Source organism: Anguilla anguilla, chromosome 14, assembly GCF_013347855.1.
Source record: "Anguilla anguilla isolate fAngAng1 chromosome 14, fAngAng1.pri, whole genome shotgun sequence".
NCBI classification, from domain to species: domain Eukaryota; kingdom Metazoa; phylum Chordata; class Actinopteri; order Anguilliformes; family Anguillidae; genus Anguilla; species Anguilla anguilla.
The window spans coordinates 11,785,021-11,800,723 of record NC_049214.1 but is presented as its reverse complement, the minus strand read 5'-3'; the positions used below and the strand labels follow the sequence as shown (position 1 = coordinate 11,800,723).

At 41.4% G+C, this 15,703-nt stretch overlaps 1 protein-coding gene across 2 annotated transcripts in view; it reads left to right on the top strand.

Moving 5' to 3' along the window:
- Window positions 1-11,760: 11,760 nt before the first annotated feature.
- psd3l (pleckstrin and Sec7 domain containing 3, like) overlaps window positions 11,761-15,703 on the top strand; it is a 153,958-nt gene continuing 150,015 nt past the window's right edge. Inside the window, exon 1 of one of the 2 annotated variants that reach the window (XM_035392101.1) lies at window positions 11,761-12,302. The gene's annotated coding sequence lies outside the window, so the exon portion shown is untranslated. The remainder of the gene's footprint in view (window positions 12,303-15,703) is intronic. The other variant, XM_035392102.1, reaches the window with a different exon arrangement.

The window sequence follows — 15,703 nt, the reverse complement described above, 5'->3', positions numbered from 1 at the left end:
TGAAAACCAGCATTGGCCCCTTTTATATTCAAACAATATTACATGTTTGGTTTTTGGCAAACCATTGTGAGTTAGGGGGTGAGAGGCTTATGAACTTAATGTTCTGGCCACACACATTATGATGTGCTGTATATGAAGTCTTTTCTATACTGGTAATGGGGTGTTACGTTTAAAGACAACAAAACACATTATTATACAATCTTCTCGGCAGACTTTAAAAACGTGTTTTATATTTTAAAGTCATAATCATCTACATCGTGTTCATTTAAGTTGCTGTGGGTATTCACTAAAGCAAAAGCAGTATAATAGCCTTGCCTCCTCCACAGTGCGACACAGTATTGCTTTATTTTTCCCTTTCTAGACAATTGCATTTTGGGCTAGGAGAGACCACAATTACATCCACAATTTCCAATAAAAATTTCAATACATACACGCAGCACACATTTATCATATTTTGCAATGCCAGCAGATGAAGGCGAAAGTGAGAATGCAATCAATTCATGTTTTTTTAAATTGTGAAAATATACTGTGGGGCCCCTTTCTGTGTTTGCTCTTACATTGAAAAGTGTGTGGCCTTACATCTACTTTTGGACTCAACCACAGGGTCAAATTCTGAAACCACTCCCCACGTTTCACCCCCCGCACCCCCCCCCCCCCCCCCCCAACACACACAAAAAAATATATCCTGTAGGAAATGGCAATTTGTACTATTGTATCCTGTAGTGAATTGGCCTGTCATATAGGATATTTTTGCAAAGGAAAAATCCAACAGGGCAATGTGACAAATGATATTTGTGTTGTTAATGATTGTTTAAAAATATTTTTATGATAATTGGCCTGTGTTACAAGTCCTAGATCTCACATTGTGTATGAATATAGCAGCAGGTTACAGAACCACTTTTTATCCCCAGTATAGTTGTTACAGTATCACACTTCATTCTTTAGGATGTGACTTGGCTGTGATGTATAAAGAGCAATATGATTATTGAGAGAAAGAGGAAGAGGGAGAGAACGTGAGAAAATGAATTCAGGGAGGGATAGACAGAGAGGTGGGGGGCAAAGACATGACAGGAATTTAACACTAACCTAAAATCTATCCAGAATAATACAAGTTCATACTTATGCCTACTAACACATTAGCATACAGCAAGTTTCGTAAGAGAAAGTCCCTTTGATTTTCCAAATTTTTGTTTTGGGTTCTTTCCACCTTATCGGTTATTATTTTATTTGGCCTGTCATTCTACATGTATGCATTTTTATCCTCTCTCCCAGGCCATGAAATATTGAAAACAGATAGGGCTATATATATATATAAATTAATAACATTCATAACCATCAGGACTACAAAAATCTTAAAAATACTCAGTATATTTACATCAGCTGCTGAATTCAGAGCAAGTGGCACTAGACTGCTGGTGATGGGGAGCAAAACAGAGCTGACATTGTCAAACTACCAGTTTCTTAACACATAACACATGTCCCTTTCTGGGAGGACACAGTATCAAATTGCTGCACAGTTTGCTTTTGATTTGCAGTTTGGTGTGCTAAGCTGACCTTTACATTTGTGAAGGACTCGTAGTGCATCTGCTCACAGAGTAGGAATTTTTGTGCCTTCTTATTCGTCCATTTTCTTTTAGTCTAGAAAAAGCACTGGGCATTAGCTCAAAGGCATAAACCATTTCTTGTCTGTCTTTGCAAGGAACTTTATCATTTTATCATTGTTTATACAACCTCTGATCCTATCTTTTCAGTGCCTATGTCAGAGCTGGTATCACAGCGTAATCAGAAGTAACCCCCATCGCTGTTTGAGCCTCAACGCCCCTTTGATGTGACCAACTTTGCGACATTGTGCGAACGTTGCACGGACGTTGAAGAGACATCCCGTCCGCGATGCCCCAGAGAGGGATGATTTAGCCATCAGATGGGTAGCGCAGATGCATTTGGCCACTAGGGAGAGCGAAGGCTCATTAGCGCAAATGAGCCTCTCTGTGGAGAGCCGCGGGAGGCAGCGGAGACGTGCCCGAACACGGAGGCAGAACCATTAAAGAGCGCTCGGGGGGCCCGCGGGGATGTGCAGCCGTAGCGTCCCCGTTTTTAAACTTTTGGAGCTCACAAATGTGTACAAATTATGTCTCATAACAGACAAAACTACACAACAACAAAACAGAGAAAAACGCAAAATGAGAATTTAAGCACAGGGTAATATAATCTTTTGTCAAAATTTTGACTGTACAGCAATTGTAAAAAAAAAAACATCTCTGACCTTTTGTGATCATAATTCAGAAGTGCCCACTGACCCTGGGACAATACAAATAACTTTCATGCCTGTGTATCTTCAAATTTGTGTAATCAGTAAAATAGTCAAGTCAAGCCAAGTCAAGTTTATTTGTATAGCACATATTCATACAATTGAATGAAATTAAAAGTGCTTTACAGAAAAATGAAAAAATAGAACGATAGATTTGACAGTACATTAAAAATACATAAAATAAATTTAAAAAGTAAATAAGCATTCAAATAGCTAGGAGCTCTTCTCTGGCTGCAGACATAAATGAAAAAAGAAGAGAAAAAGTGCAATTTAAGAAAAGTGCAACTTAAGAACTAAAAACCGTTTAAAATCAGTTTTAAAATGCGTGAAATTACACAAGAACGTCTTTGTTTCCGGTCTTTTTTCCCACTGGGAGTTGATTTACACAATTATTTGGGGAAAAAGAAAACTGAGAACAAGCTGTTGTTTTTCATGAAATTGAATCACATCTGTCTTCTCTGTCTTCCCTTGACCTTAATAAAAGAGAATTGAAACCAGGGCCTGTGGGACAGGTTCATGACAGGACATCACATACAGTGACACAATATGGAGCCTAGCATGGGACTGCAGTGCATTCTGGGAGTTATTTATGGTTCAGCTCCAAGGGTGAGCCATCTGTGTCACCTCAGAGTGAAGTACTGTTTGTGTCTTGGCAAGGAGGGATGGGCAAGAATGCTACATATAGGAACTGAAAGCAATGTTGCTGTGGGTGCTATATATGAAAACAAATACAGGTATTGAAATTTTTCAAAGGTAATTGATGGAACCCCCCGAGGCCCTCTAACAAAAGCAAAAGGCATGGCGTTTGAAGTCGCAGGATGGAAGAGAATTATGCCACCGCAATCAGTGTCCATCAGGAAATAATTGCTGACAGGAAATGTGGACCTGGTGCTGGGTGGGACTCTAGGTCAGAACCTTGGATTTGGATCCCTGTCATCCTTGCTGACAGAGATATGTCAACAAAAAGGGAGCACAGATGCCAACCCAGAGAATGAGAAGCGAAAGAAAAGGATTAACAAATAATTACAACACAGTAGGATGATTTGTGAGCTGAACATACAATACCATCAATGTAGCTCCTGATGTGGCTGTACTTTCATTTTTTTTAAAGTACAGAATATAAATGGACAGATTTCATTTGATTACTCATCTTCTGTTGGTGGACCTGTAACATTCAGCATGGGGTCTGTAGTGATCAGAGTTGAAATGATGCTACTTTGTCTCTGTCAGCCTTTTATTGAGCAAGACATTCTGATGCCTTGATGATCTTGGACACTAGCACTAACAATTTTCATTTCAACCGTATATAAATTTAATCACCTATCTCAGCATTGTTACAGATTTATGAAAGTAAATGACAGTTTTCATGATTTGATCTATTGTGTGCAGTCTTAACTGAATGCCTTTGGATGTTCACATAGGTATCTTCAGCTTTGAAATTGCAACTGAATCAAGGAAGTCACCCTTGATTATGAGAAACATAAAAACAGTGTGCGTATTCATGCCACGTCATCAGTGGCTGCCATGTTATGACCCATCAGGCATCATGCCTGTATATCATTTTATCCAGCCTAGTAGCTGAAGATAGAGCCCCCTGATTCCTGCTCATTTCAATGCAGCATCAGGAGTACCAGTTTAACAGATGTTTTAGGCCATGAAATGCTCATGTCCATCCCCAGAGTAGGCAAAGTAAATAGAAAAAGTTGTACGTTGTATGGTTGTACGTACCTCTGTAGAGCACTAGTGGATATACGGTCAGCAGAATCAGGCTGAAAGCCAAGTTCAAAAAAGCATATTTATCACATGAAAAACTTGGGAAATGTGCGGAAGTCATGCTTGTGTGAACGGCAAAATATTTAAATGATGTGCAAAGGAGGCCTGGTACATTGGAACAGTAATTCCTTCCAAAAGTTCAATCAGTATGGGCGGCCTGACCTACTTGTCATGCTTTTGAAGGGGAAAAATGGCTGCCTGACCAAGGAGTTATTTTTTTTTGTTTGTTTTTGTCTTGTGTGCGGATATTTCTGTAAAATAGGAGCCATTCGGACTGATTCACAGCATAGCGTCTGCACAGATATGTCGTAAGAAGTGTGTGTGGCCCCATTTGACTCCAGGCCACACATGAGCTGCATTCGGGAAGTAATACATCGCATTTTTACAGCGCCTCTCATCTCAGAATGCCGCAGGGCCTAACAGTGAAGGTGGGGGAAACTCACTGCACTCCCTGCCAATGTATAACACCCACCTGGGGATGCATGGAAACGATTTGCACCAGAATGCTCACTATACAATAATAACTGCAGTAGAGAGGAGAGGGAGCCGTTCATAAAACACAATGGGCTGGGAACCGCTGACCTGAAGGCCCCTGCAGTGCAGGGAACAGCTTCTAGATGAAATCCTGCTGTTTCAACTGCTAATTGCAAGCTACAGGTGTACTGCCAATTCTTTTACAATCTGCTTGCTTCTGAAGTAATGTGAATCAGATGTTTCTCATAACTTTCCAAAGGAAAAGCGTAACTCACAAACTGGAACTTTAGTGTTGCCTCTAAGTATTGAATTTAATTAAATATTTCTCTGTTAAAAACATTGTCACTGTTTGCAATATCACATTCTCCAATAAAATGGTTTATGAATTCATGGGATCATTGTTGCTATGTGCAAAAACGAGAAGCGCTTTTTCATTTTTCAGATTGGCCCTCAAAGCCGCCATTGTGGCTTAGTGCTGCGCCTTGGTAGATCTTGGCCATCTTTATGCCAAGTTCAAGTGTCAGGGCAGAGGGTCAGAGCAACTGGCAGGAGCAAAGTTGTTTCAGGCCCTTATTGCTGAGAAGAACCAGGAAAATAAAGACCCCCCTCCTCCCCCTTCTATCTGACACTCTTTCCCCTTGCAGATACTATGAATGGAGCGTCTGTTCCTTCCTCTCATTGGTCATGGGGTCTACAGGCTCCACAAGAGTCCTGTCAAGGAGCCTGGGATTTGACTGCATTCTGATGATTTCCACAAGTTTAATTTACATGTCAAGGATCCTACAGCCAGATACGGGTATGCATGCATGTTACACTGATGTGGTTTTCAGCATTCCCTCTTCAAAGGTTCAGTTGGTGAAGGGATGGAAAATGTGCCTGTTATATCTGTGTTATACATATTTTCTTTGCTGACAGCAAAATGAGAGAGGCACTGCATTTGACATGGTATTCATGATGTAAGTATGTGTTTTTTATTCTACTGTAGTTAAGCTGAACTTTCATAATGTCATGATTAATGTTCTTCCCCCCTGTGTTCTCCAAACAGATTTGTGCTCTATTAGGAGTATGAATGGTGGATTGCTGTTTTAGGTTAGGTAATCTTTGTGCCACAGCATTACAGTTACTATTTTTGTGGTACAGATCCAACAACCTATAACTAAAATTAAACAGGTACACTAAGATGGAAAGATTGTGTCTAATGCCATGGAATTACACATTGATGTGAGATGACATTTTGCCATGGTTACAACCCAAGCATGCTATTACACACACAACAAAAAAGCCTTTTGGCCTCCAAGGACTGCTGTCAATATGGTCTTTGTTTACGAAGCACATAGCAGTCAAATTAGAAACACTGCCTTCAAAATGAGGTTATTTCAGTGGAATGTGAGATGTAATAATGGTTCTCTCCTACAGGAAGTGTTGTTGGAAATTAGTTTTACACAGCAATGCTTCTCATGTGACCCAACAGCAGAAACAAAACCGACAATGAATAGAGAAGTTAGTAGTGGTAATAGTAATAATAATAAATTCACAATGGGTTCTTAACTAGTCTTGTCCATTTCTGTTACCCATACATTTTCCCTCCAGGGCTTCCCCAGCTAATGTTTCAGTGTGAAGGACTAAGGACTTTCTAAGGTTCTTTATTTTTCTGTGCTGAAATCTGAAAATATGAATTGTTCCTGGGTAATTTTTTCTCCAGGTACATAAGGATATTCTTGCCTATGGAGGCCACCTATGGAGAAAAATCTTTTTTTAGAATGCTCGTGTGGCCTACAATTATGACTGGGCCATTAAAAATGGGAGGAGAATAATAAATAATTTGGCAATAAAGTTGTTAAAAAACAATCACATCCTTATTAGAGTTCTACGACGTGGGGAGCATATTTGGTGTAAAGCACTTAAATATAATTTCCTCTTGAGCTGTTTTGCCAGTTGGGGTGGAATATAATACCGTTTGTGACACTTTAATGGGCCTCTGTATGAAATGGAATGGAAAAATTTTGCAAAAAGAAAAATGTACATTTATCTCAGTTAGAAGTACTTAGGTACAGAGCAGAGAGAATACTCGGTACTGGTGCACTCTCATCACAAAGCTGGCTTTCACTGAGTGACGACATTTCGACGACACTTTGATGCACTTACCCAACCATGATCTGCTTAGAAGTGCCAGTCGTGAAATGATGGTGAAACTGGTTTGAAATGTTTTTGTGTGATCTACTCATACATCAAGTGCAATTTTGATACACAGCCCCAATATGAAATCATTTGCAGAACTCCTCTCATTGCACTTTTCTCACATGTGTTTATGGAACCATTCCTCTGGGACAAGGCCAGAAGAGCAAGCCCAAGATGAAAAAAGAAGTGGAAATGCTTAATAAACAGGGCATACGCTTTCTCTCTCCCCCTGACCTACATTTCTCTGCTGCAGCGTTGTACAGTTATTGTGAGGAAGTCAAGCTCGGGCCTGTGGTAACACTGCTTGCAAATGCACTCTGTGTCAAGTCCGTTTCGACCCAGTGGATTTTCACAAAGGCTGAATACACTCTGGAGTCAACTTGCATTGTACCGTGGGGCACACGTCTGCCGTCCCTGCATGTGAAGCCCAGGTGACAAAACCCTAAAAACCAGAGAGGCATTTAGCAAGAAAAGATATGCTCCTTCTAAAATGTAATTATTTTTGAATGACCGGCCAGGCCATACAGCCACCCCCCCCCCCACACTTTCACAAACGTATTCTGTGTGCTTCTTCGGGTGTTGGGTGCGAGTGTATTTCCTGAGCCCCTGTAATCACGTGGGGCTATATCGCGAAGGCAAAGGGCTGAAGTCCCTGCTCTTTCTGTGAGAAGTAAGTGGTCATTACTGCCTTCATGTCCACCACTAGGACAGGCAGAGGACATCTCCTGCTGAGAGCATGGCAGGGATCTCAACACACTCCTCCACCGCACATCTCATGTGTGGGGAACAAAGAGCCTTTCAGCCCCTCTCTCTCTGTTTTCACTGGAATTCCCCCTCAAACGCCCTGCGCTGCAATTAGGCCCACCTCTGGCAGGGGGGCAACATCTGGGACCGCCCCCCTCCCCCTCCAAGCCTGTCAGGTTTGCTGAAATGATTGTTTTAATGCAATTCCAGTATATCACATTCCATAAATCATCGTCCTCAACTCATTAACTTGCCCAAACCTCCTAACACCCCACCTTCTTCACACCGCCAAAACCAGCCCCCTCGCTCCCCTCATTCTGTTACCATGGAGAAACACCCTCCCCAGGCCCAGCTCTCTCCCCTGGTCTGTGGGACTCGTGTCCTCATGGTCGTGTAGTGTTTAGGGTCTCTGTGGGTTTGACCTGTCTTGTACACAAGGTTTAATGAATTTCTCGTGTGCTGTGCATTTCATGCTTCATGCCGCATCAGAGTAATTGTTCCTTTTTTTTTTTTAGCAGACACCCAAATCCAGAGTAGCTTGCAGCTCTGCTGTTGTTGTTACTGTGGAGAAAATTCTTTGGGGAATCTCTTTACACTACCTGTTGTTTGGGTGTCCAGTCATAAAGCAGAGGATTGTACATACTGCACACAGGTAAGGAGAGTGCCTGACTCTAAGGCACCATTCAACACCTGCTGTCCTTTTCCTGCTCCACAGCCCCTGCCCCATCAAACTACAATATTCCCAACACACCACAGCTCTTCCACTCTGTACCTTTTCCACAATGCACTTTCTCTCTCACCCCAGCACACTGCACACTCTCTCACTCCCCCACACACTGCACCCTCTCTCACGCGTTGATCTTGTATTATGAAGTGACCTCTGTGTGATCCAGGAATTCACACTGCATGGTATAACCGCTGGAATTTCTTTCTGGAATTTCCCTCAGCAGGATCAAATGCGCGGTCAGAGTGCACACTTGTTCCTGCAAGTTAAATTCAAGCAGGTGTATTTTTCATAAAATTGACCCCCTTATGATTGTCTTTAACTTATGTAAGGATAAAGGTTCTGCCAGTGTGTGGTGATACCCTTGTAGAAAGGAAGCATTTGTATACTTACATAGAAATGAAATGATTTATTGACTCTCCCCCTCCCCTTGACTGAATAATCATTCCATACAAGTATGAGATGATTTTCTGCTTCTCTAAGACCATGTCTGTTGATAGTTATGTTTTAAGACAAGCTTTTTCCCAAGTTGTGGGGACCCTCAATATCGATTTTATTGTCATTATTATGATATTATTATTAACTATTATAACATTTCAGATATGATCTGAAGTATGTTTCTGTAGCTTCAACAGGATTGCCCATTCTTCATCTATTTCAAAGACATTTTGCCAGTTTAGACGTGAGGAAATACGAATTTAGGTCCCCCCTCAGAGAAGCAATGTGATTCATGTGACACACGGTGACCTATTTCTTTATTTTTAGGAACACTGTGTCTAATTAGCATTGACCTCATAAGAGTAGAAAATTCATTTTGAAAGATCTTGTCCTGGTTTTCAAAACCTCTAGACGAAAAAAATCTATCATTCTTCTAAGAGACTCATTTCTACCCTGGATTCAGAGCAAAACCTATTAAGACACCAACTCACCGGGTTTAGTAGCGTCAAAACATTTATAAAGATCATTTTTCTATTTTGAGAAGACACATGCTGTCCAGTTTATACTGAAGTTTAAATCAGTGGTTAATAACTCTTCTCATGACTCTTCTCTCTTCTTCTAAAACATCCAATCAACAGTATTACATCCAATATGCCATGTCAAACACTATGTGCCCATCATCACATCAAAAGACCTGGTGTGTCTTGAAACATCTGTATAACCATGAAATGCACACTACACTCAAGTCTCCATCAATCACAGTGTTTATTCCAGAGGATAATCAGAGTTTTGCAAAAGCTCCAAGGCAGAAACACTCTTACAGATAATGATTTCCTTTTGTAGGTGTAATAGACTCTGACCTTGAAACAAATATTTCTAAAAGAAATGATATGACATGAAGTGTGATTCAGGATGACCGCCCCCCCCCCCCCCCACCCCCCCACCCCCACACACACACACACACAGAGTTGTAAAACAGAATATCTTGTCAAGGTATGTCATAGAGGAACAGATCCTTGGCTATGTTGGACCAGGCTTGACATGGTGCTAGATAATCTAGACCAGGGATCTAAAACTCAAATCCTACAGGGCTGCTCTGTCTGTAGTATATTTATTATCTTTACAGTGTTAAAGGTCCTTGCTATTGTGTCTTGTGAACCCAGACAGACCTGTTTATCTCTGCATATCCTTAGCACAAGGGTTTGTTCAGCTATTTTGCCACTACACTTCACTACAGCCCACAAGTAATTAAAAATCTAATTTGACATGTTTTTCACTCTTTTGTACACAAAGGGGAGCAAAAGTGTACTGTATGGTGTGTTTTCCGAAGGCAGTAATCAAGGATTATGCACCTTTATAAGCTCACCCTCAAATGTATTTGCTCAAAAGTTGTCACATTAAACATATACTACACTGTATTTTATAATGTGTAGAATCCTTTAAAGCAACAGAAGTTGAATCCATAGTGGAGCCATCACACCACTGCTGCTACTGTAGTTTGGGGCATAATGCGTGAACCCCAATTTATCAGGATAAGAAGACTAGGCAGTGTGTGGGTATGGTACTGTACTCAGGAAGCTGGACCACAGGCAGCAGCGTAATGGTTAATGAGCTCAGTTTGAGCTGCCAGTATGGATGAATAGTTTCTAGGGAAACAAACCCAGGAAGGAGATCCTTTCTAATTTCTCCAACTGGGGCTGTAAGTGGAAACTTTCTTTAAAGAGATACACACACAAAACACAAAAATCTGAAATAGCTTTTATTTTCCAAAATAGAAAATAAAATCAAAATCATAAATAGAAAATAAAAATAAAGGACACAATGCATCTACACACTTTTATGTAGTTAAGTTATTGTTTTTATTTTTGAGATAAAGATATAAAGATAACCGTAAAGCCACCAAACAAACAGAGGAATGGTTGGACACAATCTCACTTATAAATGGTACAGTATTGTCGCACCATATATAACTTTGGGAATGTAAGCTTTATGCAAGAAAGGCTATTTCCATTCTGCTGATTTAATTGCCATTGATGCTTCAAGAGAGCAAAACAGGTGCTCTCCTCTGAAACATGTTACATCACACTGCAGTTCACCAGCGAGGCTCATGCAGACACAAGTCTGCGGAAGTGCTGCTGCCTGAGCTTCCGCAAGTCGTACGGGAATTTTCACTTTGATCGCAAAGTACATTCCATTTTAATGACTGTCTTTGAGCTCTCTGTTAAATAACAATGTCAACAGACGTTTCAATCATGGTACCATATTCTGAGGAGTACTACTTTTTCCCCACAGACTAATCCAACCATTTTTTGTGTGTGCATCAGATAGGTCATCCTGAGCAGGTAGGACTATTTTTCAGAACACCAGCATGGTACTGACACGTGATTAATACCTGCCTGAGAGGTGCCCAGCCCACCTGTTTCCACATTTGCCAAATGTACCTAATGTCTAACTGCACTGCTATCTGGAGCCTGACATCTTAGACCCTTATACTTTATTTCTCTTCACTCTGGATTAGTTATGTTCTTGAATATGCAGCAACAACAAAATGATATAAATTTTTAATCACTAAAAATAGTCTTTACATCTCTTGAGAATTACTATTTTAAATTATACATAACTATATGCTGATCACAGGCCAATACCATGTAACTATTGATAAAGTTGCAATTTATGAATGTTCCTTTCTGTATAAAGTGTTGAATAACAATGATAAGTGCTCTGATTATGGCACTGCACAAAGATGAGCAGACTTATCTAGAGTAGGTCACTCATGCACACCATGTGTGTTCATGCATCAAGTAGCTAATGTAATGTGATGATATTTCCAAGGGCAATCTGCTGGAACCAAGTCCCATCATCTTAATTATATGGTTCATTGCTGCAGTAGATCTCAAGCAAACAGGCTATTTTTCAGGGGCATGAAAAGGGTAATGCTAAGTCAGTATCTCCTTACAACTGACATCTTTGAAAACAGACATACAATACAAATAAACACTAAAGAGAAGCTCATTATTTCCCAACACCATGCAGGTGGCTAAACTTTCAGTTTGATCCCATGACATTTTCAAGACATATAAAGACGTTGTCTTTAGAAAAAGAGAACAAGGCCGACAGAGGAAGAGAGACTGATCATTTGACTGGCTTTTGGTTGCCACTGTGGTCAGTCACAATGTGTAATGGGAGGCTGAGGGTGTTTAAAAAGTACCAGTTAAGATATCTCTTCCTGTTAACCGACAGGGCTGCAATGCTAAGTGAGGACTCTGAGACCCCCAGTTCAGAGCAAGCCAGAAAACTCTTGGCTCCAGCCACATGTGGAACGAATGAATGAGGAAATGGCAAAGGACCGGGAGCCGTTAATGAACAACGGCGGGGACCCCTGCGCGCGCCTGCAGCTTTCCAAGCACGGAGAGGTACCCCAGCAACATCCCGGCTAAGGAGCGTTCGGAAATAATCTATCTTGCACACACGTGAAAATAAACCACCGCCTGGATGCGTTTGCCTGAGTTTGCAGATTTATACAGCATCTGTCGTAGCGTGGAGCTCCCCGGAAAGGACTTGATAGCGCTTCGAGAGCGCATTTCGTTAGCTTAGGTGAACTCTGACGATATACCCTGACAAACAGAACATCTGCGGATTTTTACGTGTCATTTTTGTGACATGGTAAGTACCTTAATTCATTGACCTGCACGGGGAACTGATGGATAGTAAGACGATAACTTTTTTGTTAGCAGACCACCGTATTTGGAGAGTTACCATTAATGTAAATGTATACCATCGCATCGCTGAGGTTTCTCCAATCTGAGCGCACGAGTCCTCCTCATTCGAGGTTCGCTCTGGAGGTGTTAATTGAAGCAGTACAGTTGACCGATTGGCCACGCAAACCTGCATTTACACGCCGAGCGAAACGTTTTACAGGCTGTCCAAGAGTGACTCCTTTATATGACATACTAGTCAAAGGAATTTATTTAACGAACACGTCAAACGATTTAGAGTCTGGGTGGTTGCATGCATCATTGCACAACTTACAGTTGTAGGGTAGGGAAGTTGTTTAATTTTATATGTATGGCTGCAAGGAAACTCTTCATAGTTAGCAACTTTTAATTAATTTCAAATAAAGCCTAATTTCACTGACCACAATTATTAAGAAACCGAGTATGAGAGCATAATAATCATCATATGTAAAACATCATTTAAAGATGAATGATGTTGGGCCACAGATGATTTATAAGTCCTAAACACGGTTAGGTTCAATTTCTTTTGACAACCAAAAAAAAAGAAAAACAACCTCCTGTGATATATTTTGTTAGCTTTCTTTTGCATGAACAAATTATGGCCAAGAAACAGCTGAACAGCTAATGGAGCAATTACTTTTGCTGTTCTAAAATGGGGGTTCTATGTTAAAAAAAGGGCTGTAATTCCTAATGGATCACACAATATGGATATAAGTACCCTCAAATAATTAAAGCTGACAGCTGTGTGTATATGTATACACACACACATATCTTGTCTCAGTCGGGAGGGAGATGTCTTACTACTCAGGGTGTAACTCGTGTAAATCTTTATTGGTTGTTCTTATCTATACTTTCCTCCATAATTTCCATATTTCTTTTTGTACCCAGCATATGCATATATGCATGAACACAGGCGCAAATGAATAACCCTATTAGCTAAATGGCTTTTTGTCTGTTTGAATGTGAGGCGAGGTCTGAGGCGGCGTAGTGTCCAGCCCAGTGTGTGCACCTCTCCTCACAGCGGTGCATGCAAATAAAACTCCCATCAACTTCTGACTGCAGGAACCCTCCTGACTTCCTGCAGAAAGGCTCCAATAAAGGGAGTGTTGTTTCGGGACAGAAACTCCCCACTGCTGGGACGAGGCCATGAGCTGTGGGCTGGATTGTGTAAACGCACCCCACTCTCTCCCTTTTATCCTCCCTTTAACTATTTGGCATGGCAGACCATGAATGGCACCACCATGTCTCTCATTTTATCAGCGCCGCAGCATCCAAAGTGCTTCCGTCCAATGCGGCCTTGCCACTTTTCCTTGCTTGGTACTAGTATTTTGTTTGAATGCCATTGTATGAAGCATTGTGCTGGATTACACAGCGAATACCATGATGCATAATATTAGCAGCTTTATTGCGTTTGTTGTGGCTGTTGGTTTATGAGCCTTAGACCACTGCATGCAAAAAAAGTGCTTTAATGACACTGCAAAAAATAATAATAATAATTTCAGGTTTCAGCACAGTAAAATTCTCAGTGTTAATTCAACTCTAATCTCAAAAATCATATGTACATATGTATCATATGTACATGTACTCTGAATAAAATGCACACTGTCAGAGCACTAAGCTTTTTCACTTCTCTAGTCAATGAATAGAACAGGAAACCTTTGAGTGACCTTGTTTGCATTTTCTTCCATAAAAGATCTGCATTGTTCCAATATGTTTTTGGAATTACTGCTTTCAATTCTAAATGACCCCCCCCCTACCTCTCTCGTTTGCTGAGAAAAAAGAGCCACCTTGGTTACATACAGGGTGGCCCGTTTTTATTGCTGTAACAGCTGCTTTCTTAGCTTATTCTTGGTTGTCCTGCCCACATCACTGGCCCAATGAGACAATGCTTTCATTGCTAGTTAAACCATCAGGGTAGCTATAGTTTTTCATGACGAATGAGGTAGAGGTGACTGGAACCGCTCAAAAACAAAAAAGAAAATGTACCCTGGTAACATGATGACATAATTTCCTGCTGTGCTTGGCTTCAGTAAACAGGCACAGCTTAAAGTGACAGTTTGGAGCATTCACACGCGCCTTGTAAATAAATCAAACAAATCAAACTGTTTACAGACACACTTTAACTTGCCTGGAGAAAAAAAGCAGTCGTTACTTCTGATTTTGATTACATGGCTTCGGTAATTTGGGGCTGCTGTGGCCAGTGACGGATGCAAGAAGTCTGCAAGAACAGACACACTCTTAACATGTCAAATAGTTTTGTTGGATGTGGTTGTAAAAAATAGGTTGTTCTGCATGCTCAGCAAGATAGTGCGGTCTTAAAGTTTTTTTCAGTAGATTTTAGGTTTCCATTGTAGACTTACTCAGAGTCATTTCCAAGAAAGATGATCTGTTAATTAGGCATTACTCTTAAAACGCAGGGAAATGTCACCACACTGGTCTGTCCAAGTACAACTGCTGTGAAGATGGATGTCTGGAATCCATGAAGGCTATGAATACATTTGGCTGCTGACGAATGTTAAAAAAACAGTCTATTCTTGTCAGCTCTGTAATCAAATTGTTGTTTTTTGCGATGCGCTAGGACACTGTCGCTTGACAGTTCAAACTCCCCAGCCACAGGAGGCAAGGTCATCCGCAGAGCTCCCAAAGTTCCTTGCTCCCACATTAGCATTGTAGTCTTTCTTTGTCTTTTCGGTACGTGGGCTCACGGAGTTTGACCGCTGCGTTAGACGGGTCCCACCTCAGACTGGTATTAAGCACGTCCCCGAAGCCTCGGCTCCAGGGTAATGACGGTGCTGGGGATTCAGCTGGCCGTCTTCCACGGCGCTCTGGTCCCGCTCTGCCGAGCAGAGGAAAGGCCTCTGCGGCCCAGCGTTAGACGTACGGGGACAGACTAGTGCCAGCACCCCCAACCCCCCTCCCCCCCTCCCCACACGGGCCGGAATTCATTCGGAAAGTGCCGGTTCAGCTGTCAGATTGCACATTTCTCCTATTTCAGCACGTGAGCATGTTGAGCCACCACCCCGTCTCTGAGCCACTGTGGCCAGAGTATTTCCTGTCGGTGGTTGTCAGTGGAAAAGGTTTGAATGCAGGGATTTGATACAAATCTGGCATGTTTTTCCATCCCGGTTGTAGTCAAGGTGAATTTGCGGTTCAGACAGTCCTCCAGCCAACTCCCTCCCCAACACACGCGTTTCTGGTTGAAAGCTGTGGTAAGGATTTTTATACTTACCCAGGAAAGTAAAATGGGGGAGGGAGCCATGTTCTCTGTTACATGAAACATCGCTTCCTTCTGAAAAGGACGAACAAGAATGTTTAGCAATAATGTCACAA